General features: G+C 49.7%; 1 pseudogene; it reads left to right on the top strand.

The window, feature by feature from the left end:
* The first annotated feature begins 10,251 nt into the window (after positions 1-10,251).
* LOC114010148 (uncharacterized) lies at positions 10,252-10,446 on the top strand (annotated as a pseudogene).
* The last annotated feature ends 1,331 nt before the right edge of the window (positions 10,447-11,777 follow it).

The raw sequence follows: 11,777 nt of genomic DNA, 5'->3' as shown, positions 1-11,777 counted from the left end.
GGGAACAGGAGAGATACATCCAGCCTGAGCTGAGTCAGGTCGCTGGAAAGCCAGATTCGAGGCAGTTACTCGCTGACCTGCCTGTGCTGGCCTGCCGTACGGTAGCGTGCAGTCAGCTTCCTCGTTCACGGAGGGCCGGGCTTACCATCAGTCACTGTCTCCTTCTATGTGGAACTTCAGATAAAGCCCACCCCTGGCAGTGAGAGGAAAACTAACAGTAAGCAGAGACTCTCTTCGGTCTCACGTCCAGACGTCTCTGGGCCAGGAGACAGTTCTGTGTGCGTGGAGAGCAGCTTTGTACGGTGGTTCACGGCGGAGCTCGGGGTAACCCTGAACTCATGCCCTACCTCTTCAGTGTACCTGACGTAAATCCCACCTGCCTGCCAGAGGGGTGGAGTGGACAGGACATCACGTAGCGAGAGCGGACCCCCACGGGACGTGCCGTCGGCCATCTCCTGCTGGGGACCGCCTTCCATGCACAGTCAAGCTCTGTGGGCCTGACCGCTTGTGTGTGGGGACAGCGGACCACCAGAGCCCTGCCAATGGTCACACCTGCCCTGGATGAGCCGGTCGACGGTGGGCATCCCGCCCATGTTAGGAGTGGCGCTGGGGCTCAGGACAGACGAGGCGGCCTCCACCTGCAGCCCAGCTCTCTGAAGGGTCCGCAGAGTGCACCTGGGTGCAGAGCTCTCCTTACACGCAGGGCCTCTGCACCAAACACTTCCTGGTGAATGTCCGGAATAATAAAGGTGAAAAGTTAACATTTAAAAACACTTTGTTTGGGTTTACACAGCATTTCCCCTGATTAGGCTTGTATTTTTACAATGAAATATGGAAAAGTTATATGACTCAGACACGGTTGGGTTTTGCCGTCAAGGGCAGCGGTGACAGGGCTGTTCAGAGAGGCCCGTGGAAAATCGGTTTCAGGGCAACTTCCCCTCCGCTGGATTGACCTCCGATTTTATCAGCAAGCTCACGTTCAGAACAGTCCCTCTGTCTGATCCTGGAACCCCACACACCTGCCTGAGTGGTCAGAAATTGATGCCTCCGACGACACAGAGAGACTCGGTAACGAATTCAACTGAGTGGAGGTCCAGGGGAAGGGGACCGTGCTGCCACACTGCCTCTCACTCCTGGCACACGCACAGCTCCCTGTGGGCCGGGACGTTCACGGGACTCACTGACCTGCCTGTGCTGGCCTGCCATATGGTAACAACCGTTCACCGTACAGGGGCTGCCGTTCACCTAACAGGGCCCCCTGCCCGACGCCTGAGGAAACGTCCCTGCCCCTGGTTCCAGGCGCCCTGACCGTCCAGAGCACCCTCAGATCTGGAGCTCCTGGAATCCGGGCCGCGCTGCCTTGTGGCCCCACACGCCCCTTCCTGCGTCGGACTTGCCTCGCCGCCGTGGGTGCGTTCTCCGTCCCTCATCGCCTCGACGCAGATAGGAAATCGCATAACCCTGTCCATTTCCACCTCCGCCCCACCCAATCTTAAAAGCTATCTGGGGCCAGCAGGTGGTATAGTGATTAGGGCACTGGCCTCCCATGTGGCCAACTGCGGTTCGAATCCTGGACCTGGTGGCATAAAACTCACGCTGGGTGTGTGTGCGTGCATGCCCTGAGTCCAGGGCGGAGAGCAGAAGAGAAAGGGTTGTGATGGCATCCCCAGGAGTGACTTCTTGCTTTCTCTCGGTCTCTCCAGGGAGTGCCAGTGCCTGTGCCCTGTAGCAGGAATCCCTCAAAGAAAACAGATACCCCAAGGACTTGTCTGGGCGGAGGGTTCAGCAATGGAAGTTTGGGGTGAAGGTGGGGCAGACATCTAAGATGACAGGGCAGGCCCATCGCCTCATCTAAATATTCCTACTTTGTTCACCCTGGCCTTCCCTCCACCAGAGCCCACAGGCAGCGCTGCCGGGTTCTTTGTCATGGTCAGCTGCCCCGAAGAACCAGGGCCTTGTTGACCACGGTCCTGCTCAGGGTGGGCGCTTTCCACAACCCCGAAGTGGGTGAGGCCCGGGCAGTCTCTGGAGGGCAGAGGGCCAAGCTGATTCACAGCTCCCGGAGGAAGGTGCTAGGAGGGTCCGGTCGTCCAGCAGCCAGCGGGGCACTCGGGACCTTGACACGCGTCTCACTCGGGACCCCGACATGCATCTCACTCAGGACCACCCCCATACGCGTCTCACTCGGGACCCTGACCCGCGTCTCACTCGGGACCACCCCCACACCTGTCTGCAGAGAAATCCTCCCCGCTCCCACCCAGGCACCTGTTAGGCAATGAAGGCCTGACCCTTGCACAGCTCTGATTGGTAGACTCAAGCAGCCATCCCATTGGTCCATTACTGAACCTGGTACTGTTCTGATTGGTCAGTGGTGGCCCCAACCTTAGGTGGCTCAGGCGTGTGCCCTCCAGTGTAGAGCACAGAACACCAGCCAGCCTGGTGCACATCATCCCGTTATTGTTTTGACTTAGCGAAAGCTGTTGGGTATGCTGGGACTTAGGGTTCATGGGGCAGAAAGATGAGGGTGTCGGCTGGAGAGGCGGAGTGAAACAGTTATCCACTGATGAAGTCCCTGGGCTTTCTTCCACGGACAGTTGGAGTCGAGGACGAATTTGAGGGGAATTGAAGCCATAGGTAAAGCTGTATTTTGTGAAGATCATTCTGAGTGAGGCCTATACAAAAGAAACAGGAATTCTGAAAGGAGAATAGTTTAGGCCTAAACTAAATGAGTACGAGTTTAAACAACTGCCGTGCCATGTGTGCTACGGCAGGTGCCTTCGTTGTGCCACGTCAGGAGCGACTAGGTTTTCTCTCCTGGACTAGTCCGTAAGCTCTTTGAGAAGGAGCGTCTAATTCACGAACACACGTCCCTGAGCCTGCCCTGGGCTTTACATCTACTAGGAACCGAACTCCATAAATACCCTTTGAGTTTATAGAGTAGGGTGATTTTCTGTTCACATCCACTAGGGGACGCTGCAGTTAGGGTTGGTACATGGATACGGTTGTTCAAAGCCTTTTGGGGGCCAGCCCATGGTCCGTGGATCCCACATGGCCAGCTGAGCAGTGGGAATCCCAGACCTGGTGGCTTGGAAAAAGCATGCCGTGTGTGTGTGTGTGTGTGTGTGTGTGTGTGTGTGTGTGTGACAGAGCCCTGAAAGGAGGGAGCGTGGAGGAGAGAGAGGGCATGGCAATGCCCTGTGGCATGTTCTTTTTCGACTTTCTCTCTCCCTCTCTCTTTTTCTCTTTCTCTCCAGCACGCACATGTGCCCTCTGTCAAAATGAAAAAAGAAGGCTTTTTGACATTGCAGTCCCAATGGCTCCATGCCCTTCAGTTCCTGGGACTTTATAGTAAGAAGATAGAAATCGCTATTCCTGAAAAGAAGGTCCTAGCCTCTCAAAAACACCAACAATAAATAAATTAAAAAAAGAAAAAACGAAATCTTCAGGAATTATTTTTATCTAGTACTTTCCTAGGAGGGTTGGAGAACGAGTTTTTGAAACCCTGTTCTCCCATTTCAGTTTGCCCGCCTCAGCCTGGGATGGGCTCAGCTGCTCCTAAAGCCAAGCCCTGCAGGCTATTTGTTCTTCTCACCGAGGGCTGCACTCCCAGCTCCTGTATGGCCCGCATGTCATGTAAAGTTAGAGTAAGGAAGGTGACCAGAGGACAGGCAGAGGACCACGAAGGCCGGCTGGACTATTCCAGAGCACACCGGCCATCCCAGGCTCCGGGAGGTTCACGGTCCTGTAGATGACCGCTGCTACCAGGAGCCTCTTGTTTTCCTAACCGGCTTCTCCACCTCCTTCCATACGCTGGATTCTCCCTTTCTCCTGGTATGAAGGCATGCACCGGAAGTTGTTTGGCTTGCTAATGAGGGCTTCCCAACATTCTGTCTAAAGCTGTCCTATCTATTCCCTACAGAGTTGCCAGTTAGAATTCAGGACTCAACTTGAATTTCAGATAAACAACAAATATTTCTCAAGAATAAGACTGCAACATAGTATATACGTATACTGTTATCAATATACTAAAAATTCAGTTTATCTTAAATTCAACTGTACCATGGTGTTTGGTATTTTTAATAACCTTATTGAAATACAGTTTACATACCACATATTTCAACAATTAAAATATCTAATTTAATATTTTCTAATCTATTTTAGAAGTTGCACATTCATTAAATAAATTTAAGATAATTTTTGTTATTAAAAAAAAACCCTGTACTCCTTAGCCACCACCTGCCAAACCCTTCACTACCCCCGGATACAGGAAAACACTAACCTGCTCTCTCTGAAGATCTGTCTAATTTGGACTTTTTATATAAATGCAATCATAAAATACATGCACCTTAGTGACTGGCTTCCTTTTCTTAGCAAAATATTTTTAAGGTTCCTTAACTGTAGAACATATCGGTGCTTCATTTCACAATAAATAAGTTGTGTGGATATACTCTTTATTTATTGGTTCATTGCATGATATTTGAGTTATTTTCGAATGCTGAGTCTTAATAATAATGCTGTCTTGAGTGTCCGTGTGTACGGTTTCTGCAGACGGGTGCTACCCCCTCTCCCTGCGCACCTAGGTGTGGCCCGCTGACTACAGGTGCCATGCCACAGGGGGTATGACTGCTGGCCTGGTTTCCAAAGCGGCTGCATTGTTTACATTCCCACCCAGGGTTTTCAACATTTGTAGCTATTTCTGTTTTTGGTTGTGGTTTTGATTTACATTTCTCTGATAGAGAGATTTATCTCTGATGCATAGATGCCATGCACCCTCTGTCAAAATTAAAAAAACAAAACAAAACAAAACAAAACAACAACAACAAAAAAACACGCCTTTTCAATACTGCGATCCAAATGGGCCCACACCCTCACCTGGTGGGGACAGCCGCCTCATATGTGCTGGTCGGCCCTTGTAACCTCGGAGAAGTGTCCACCCTGGGGCCTGGCCCATGTTTTCAGTTGGTTTTTTGGTCCTTTGTATTTCTGAGCTGCCTTGCTCATCTGCATACACTTGATACAAGTCATTTATCCGATCTGTGATTCAGAGCAAGCTTCTCCCGCTCTTCTCTTCGCTCTTGCTCTTCGGGTGGCATTCTGTGGTTTTGTTTGCTACCTTGTATTAAATCAGTCCCATCCCAAAGGCCAGCCTCACATAATCCAAAAGGCCACATGAAGTGTTTTCCAAGCCAAGAAACCTTGAGAGGGTCTTTGCCTTCTGCCAGGCTTACTGTCTCCAGCCCCGTCCACCCTGAAGTAAGTCCCTACCCAGGGTCTGACTGGGTGCCCAGTGTCCTTGGAGCTCATGGCTCCAATCCCCGACTAGTGACTCCATTGCGTGGAGAGACGTCCTGACAGCGAAGGTCTTGCTCCTGCTCAGGCGCCACGGAGTTGAAGTGGAGAGGGCAGGCCGCGCGTGGCGTGTTGGTTAGGGGAGCCACACACCATGTGGCCCACTGCACGGTTCATGGCCTGGCCAAGGCAGCTTCAAACCCTTTCTGGGCATCGTGTGTGCATGCCTCTAACCTGGACGGGACAGAGAAGAGGAGACGGGCCGGCGGAGTGACCGTGCCCCGCTGGGCAGCTCTCCCTCCTGCTGCCCTCTCTCCGGTCAGCCCTGCTCCCTCACAGAGCACATCTAGCGAGTGGACGACTGTGGCCTTTACAGCTGCCCTCGTGCACGGACCTGCACTTGTCTAACGAAGAAGCTGGTTTTGGTTTAAGGGTTACTTACTTTTATTTATTATTATTATTTTAATTTACTGTAGGGCATGCATGTTCACCAGAGAGGGACAGAGCGAGAGAAGGCAAAAGTGAGAACGTAAACTCCCAGGTTGGGATCCGCAGCGCCTCTGGCCGGTGCAGGTCCAGTACCTTCACACCACTTCCCCTGCTGCCCCACACGAGCTCCTCTGTACCGTGAGTTACAGTGTAAGGGGGTGTCACGAAGCTCAGGGAAGACGCGAGTTAAAGTATCAGTTACTTCAGTGCAAACCCTTTGATGTCTACAGATGGCTTGCTCATGATGCCCATTCCCACCAGCTTTTTGAAGATGAATCATCCTGGGCATCTTTGTAATGGTCAGTTCAAGACACTTTATAACACAGCCTCTCCATTTCCCCTTGGAGAGCAACGACTGGCCACTTATAGCAACTTTGTAATGATTAAAACCAAGCCCAACGTCCTTCCTGGCTTTTTAGAGGCAGGCACTTGCAGGACAGAAGATCATTTAAAAGGTGTTATCTGTCAAAGTTGTTTTGATCAGCTAAATAGGGGAGAAATGTTCACATATTGAAATGTTCTCTTTGTAGGTTAAATAATATGATTGAATGTGTGTGTGTGTGTGTGTGTGTGTGTGTGTGTGTGCATACATATATATATATAAGGAACTGCCCCGGGGGAACGCAGAATGCAGGTGAGAAGAGCTGCCTTTAGACACGAGCCACAGGAGATGCTGTGTCCTTTCTTAATTAGCCACAGGGAATGGTGACACCACGATCCCTTCTCCGTTTCTCTTTGGGGTTTTGGGTATGCTCATACCCCAGTGGGTTTTTCAGGCTGCAGGTTTGGAACTCACACTGTGCCCTTGGCTGTGTGGGTCCAGCTGCCTGAACCACCACGCCACTGGCTTGCCAAAATTGGAATTTAATTGTCTAAAAAGTGTGAGAAGTCCAACTCCAAGACACTTTCAAAACTGGAGAGTTTAACTGGAAACCCTGCTAACATTTATGGTGTTATCCCAAATGGCCACTTTTTGAGAAAAAGTGCGAAGAAAGTGACACCCACGCTGGTATCACACTTCTAGTGGCATCAATGCAACGCTTGAAGTCATGACAGCATTTAAAGCTGTAGCATTCTGGCTGCATTCTAGGTGCTTCCAAACAAGGGGCACTGCTCTGTGAACTTCTACCTTTGCCTTAGTTATTTTTCAGATGTTTGCCATAGGCACGTGGGCTTGCAGTGACGTGGAGGGGACGGAAAATGAGAAATCACACCCCACGGTAGAAAATGCCTGGCATGTTTTTTAAGTGGACAGGTCCAGGACTCGAACCACACACCCCGCCAGGGATCCAGTGCCTTAAACACAACATCATCTGCAGGCCCTTAACTTAAGCTAAGCCCTAAATCATTGCTGCATATTTTTTTCCTAGGATAAGGAACATCATATAAAGATAATCAGCCATGTCAAATATGACCAAATCCACAGAAAATGAAGTACCGTGAATGGAAAACAAGAAAAAAAATCAAAAAATGAAACTGCAAATAACTTGAGAATTATGAGATACATATCATACCATGTAATAATATCATATAATATCTGTTATATTATATAATAACCATAATTACTGGTTTGCATTTTTTGTTTTGTTAGGTTTTCTGTTTGTTAGTTATGATTTATTATTATTATTGTTTGCTGTTTATTCCGAGGCAAGTGAACTAACCAGAGGAAGACCTGGGGAAAAGGAGGAGGGCCCTCCTAGTGGAGCATGGCCACCCCGACCGCCTTTCTCCTCTCTCCATCCTCTCGGGATTTGGGGCGTGTGCGTGTGTGTGTGTGTGTGTGTGTGTGTGTGCGTGTGTGTGTGTGTGTGCGCATGTCTCACAAGCCACCAGGGCCAGGATTCAAGCCACGTAGTTGATCATGTGTGATCTGGCTTCCTTACCCATCAGGCCAAAGGGTGGGCCTCACGATCACTGTTTTTAAAGAAGTAAAAAGTAAGTTGAAAACATATTCCAGAAACAGCACACTGTAAAAAGTGACAGGTTTGAGTTAAAAACTAAGAGAACAGTAGGAATGCAGAATACAGTCACTGACAAGAACTAAGTGGGGCAAACAGCACAGTGGCTCTCGGTAGGGAGAAGGGAGGGAAGAGCATGAAACGATCCAGAGGTGGAATTGCAGGTGGGACGTCACGGCTGAGGGGCTGCCTTAGTCAGGGGCAGAGTTGGACCTGAGCATTCTGCTTTCCGGGAGGTGGTACAAACCTCGCCTTATTTTACACATTGGTAGAAGTTGTTACAGTTACTATAAGAAAGCAAATAGGGAAATTTATACAGAATTCATAACTTACAAAAATCAAAGGATAACTGCATCGTGTTATATACAAAAATCAAAGGGTAATAGCATCTTACATATACATGTTATATACACAATAAATACATTTTTTTAAATTGAATGAAAAAATACCATTAACTTAAAAATGGAAAAGTATACTAGATACATAGAATAAGAAAGATAAATAATAATTGGAAGTACAGGTTAGAAAATATCGGACAATATGATAGAAACAAATATATTTGTAATGAAATTAAATGTAAATTGAATTCTCTAGTAAAATATTGTTCATGTTTATTTTCTCTTTACAACATTATGTGTGTGTATATAAACTGCTTTCAAGTAACATTTCTAAAGCATAAAGATAAAATATGAAAAAAATAAAAATCCTATACAAACAGTAATCAAAAGAAAGGTGTGAAGCTATAAAATTCATTTAAAAATCAATTTTAGACAGAAAGCACTATTAGTGATAAAGAGAGCCTCTTTGTACTAATGGAAGTTTGTGTCTTTCACTTCTAAATTTATATTTACTTGGTAACAGTTTGAAAATACATAAAGTCAAAACTGATAAGGAAGAAGCAAATGCATTTCTAATAGGAGATCTTAACACAATTTCTTCAAAAATCGAGAGAAGAAACAGACAAAAATACTGGAGAGGATATTGCAGGCTTGCACGGTGAGCTAGCACCGAGCACGTGAGGAGCCCCGAGAGCACACAGGCGGGTTGTTGCACTGCGGACACTGGTCCTGCCCGGTGACGGAACCGGTGCCAGCGCTGCGGGGAAGGTCGGAAATGTGGTGTGTATTCGGAAGTGCACATGTCCTGGAACTAGCAAGGTCACACCTTGATAAATATTCTAGAGATCAAATCGGATTGCTTCGTAGTAAGACCATCCAAGCTTGGAAGGGAGGCCGCCGCAGGTGTGTGGGTGGCAGCGTGGATACACGCAGTGCTCGTAGTAAGGAGGTCTGGGCTGGCCCTGCAGTGCCGCAGCCGGCCGGCACCGCGGGGCAGACCCACGTGGCTGACCACGGCCAAGTCCCAGCTCACGGGCCTGAGAAACAAGCTGGTCCCTACACACGTGCCCAGCCCCTGGCGGGACGGAGGACTGGGAGAAGCGTCTTGGTTGGAACCAGGCTCCTCCTGCGTGTGCACACGAGCCCTCTGGCACGAGGAAGGGAGAAGAGAAGGAAGGGGCAGCATCTCTGGGTGCCGGCGTAGGTGACTGCCTCCCAGCCTCACGTGAGTGAGGAGGTGTCAGAAAGAGCAATTGCAGCGTGTCCCGTGCGAGTGAGGCCCCAAACCAGGCTTTAGTGAACAATTCCTCAGGTTTGTAAGTGAATGGCACGTCCTGAAAAACAGAAGGAAACGTGTATCGAAAGGGTCAGGGCGGGGCTCCCTTGGACGGACGAGCAGGTCTTAGTGAGCCTGAGGGCAGGGACAGCGTCTAAGGGGCTGGCCGTGTTCTGTTTCTTTATTTTTTTAAGTGTATTTATTTTATTGTTATTAATATTTTAAGTGTATTTATTTACTTCGTGAGCAACAGAGAAGAAGAAAGACAGCACCTAGTAGGACATCTACCCCACAACTACCCCCTCCTCAGCGGGCCCTGAACCTGCCGACACGTGCCACGTAGTCAGGGGTCTCTGGATGCAGAAGAGAACGACCCCCAGCGCTGGCCTCCCAGGTCGCTGTGTCTGACCACCGCACCACCCGGGCCCATTTTACTTCTTGAGGCAGAGACAGACACCCTTGACAGAGTCTCCTCAGGCCACGGTCCCCTTCCCCGACCCTCCCCACAGTTAGGATCGGGGCCGAGCACCTGGCATGCATCAAGCTGATGTGGGACCCGAACCTGTGGCCTGCCGTGTGTCTCCAGCACTGAAGAGCAGCTTGGTACTGCCTGTGTACTGTGGCTGGGACCCTCTCCGTTTCTTAGCCTGGATGATCATCCTGAGCTCGCTTTAAAATTTTCTAAATATTTATGTTTTACAGGTTTCACTTTGTAAGTAACTTTGACTAATAAGGGTTTTTAAAACCAATTTTAAAACATATAGATATAAGAGAGAAGTTGCTTTCAGCAGAAAGAGCTGTAGGTTTTGCTTGAATACCTCGAGGCTGAGGGGAGTCTGTCTTTCCCTCCGGGCACCGCTTCATCATGCTCAGATCAAGGCATTTCAACATAGACCTTGTCAGCTTTGCGCAGTGGCAGTGTCGTAGCCAATGAGGTTTATCCGAGGCGCGATTATGGCTAATTGAAAACTGGCCTTGTTGACCCAGACAAAACCCATCTCTATTTGTGATTCCTCTTCTCCCCTCCCCATCCCTTCTGTTTACATAAAGGAGAGGTTTTCTTTTGTTTTCATTTATTTTTAGTTTTTGCTAGAAGGCTTGACCCCTTGCTGAAAAGAGACAGAGGGAAAGTGAGAAATCCCCGGGGGTGGCCATGCCTCAGTCTCCTCTCAGGGTTTGGGGACACGTGTCCATATGACTGGTCTGATTTTCAAGCCACCAGGTCCGGGGCTTGAACTGCACAGTCAGCTGTGTGCGGGTTCCAGCCACCTCGCCGCCATGCCCCCGCAGGTCCCCTAAGTGGCATGTCTAGTGACCCCTTCGGAAGCAGCTGATGTGGCCCTCTAACAGGGCGTGTGTGTGGCCGGGAGCCGCCTTCGCGCCCGGTGACACTGCACCTCTGGTCTCAGGGAGTAGGCCTGTGGGCAGTGCTCCGCTGTGACAGCCCAGGGCCTCCGGTGTTGCCGAGAGTCACCCGGGGCAGCCAACCCCTGGTGAGGAACAGCTGACCCATGGACCCACCGTGGGCAGGACGGACGTGCACCCCCACTCGCCGATGGGTCACCCTGTGTAGAAGCAGGCATAGCCTGGGAGAAGCCGGGGGCGGCTGTGTCCGGGGGCAAGCCTACATGTTCCGCTACCTGTGGGGGTGGATGTGGTTCAGCCAGGTGGATTGCCACGGGACGTTTTCAGAACCCGGGCTGTTAGGGTGATCTGCGAGTAGAGTAAGCGGGGCTCTCACTTTACGTTTTCTCATGGCTTTGGCTTCCGAGGTCTTCCCTGCTGTCAGGAGGTGATCTTCAAGTAAACGGGACCTTTCAAGGGCAGATGCTCCTTAAAAGCCAGTCTGTCTTTGCTGTCTTGGAGACGAGGATGCTGTAAGGACTTCTCAGTGATTTTCTGATTGTTTGTGGCTTTCAAACCAAGTATCTAGCGAAAATGCATTTTTATTTTTTCCAGCATTTCTGAGGCATGCAATTGTTACTTGGTTTAAAAAAAGAAAAATGGCTCTTTCGGGGGGGGGGGATGAAAATGATCACAATTTCATAAAAATGCACAGAAAAAGTGAGGTAAGGAGGAGGGACTGGGGCGTGGCGTGCCTTTGGAGGGTCCCCGATGCTGCTCCCTGTGTCTCTGTGGTGAGAGCGTGTACCTCCTACAAATAAATAAATTAAACAGAAAGAAAGACAATGAAGGACTGTCTCCCACTTTCGTTAGTGAGCGTTTGTCAAAAACAGCCCCTTTAGGGTGAGACCACACATCCCAAAGGCCCAGGAAGGTCCCGTTCACCACCTGCCTCTCATCCGACCTCCTGAGCGTCCGTCTGAGCTTTGCACTTTGAATGAAAGATGGTGAACAGTCGTGAAACGCGAAGGGTCGGGCAGGGCTGTGGTGACCTCCCCTTCGCCTTTCAGCTCCAGCGTGGTC

This window comes from Tupaia chinensis, unplaced genomic scaffold (genome assembly GCF_000334495.1).
Source record: "Tupaia chinensis unplaced genomic scaffold, TupChi_1.0 Scaffold138080_1, whole genome shotgun sequence".
In the NCBI taxonomy this organism is placed as follows: domain Eukaryota; kingdom Metazoa; phylum Chordata; class Mammalia; order Scandentia; family Tupaiidae; genus Tupaia; species Tupaia belangeri.
This window is presented reverse-complemented; position numbering and strand designations above follow the sequence as displayed.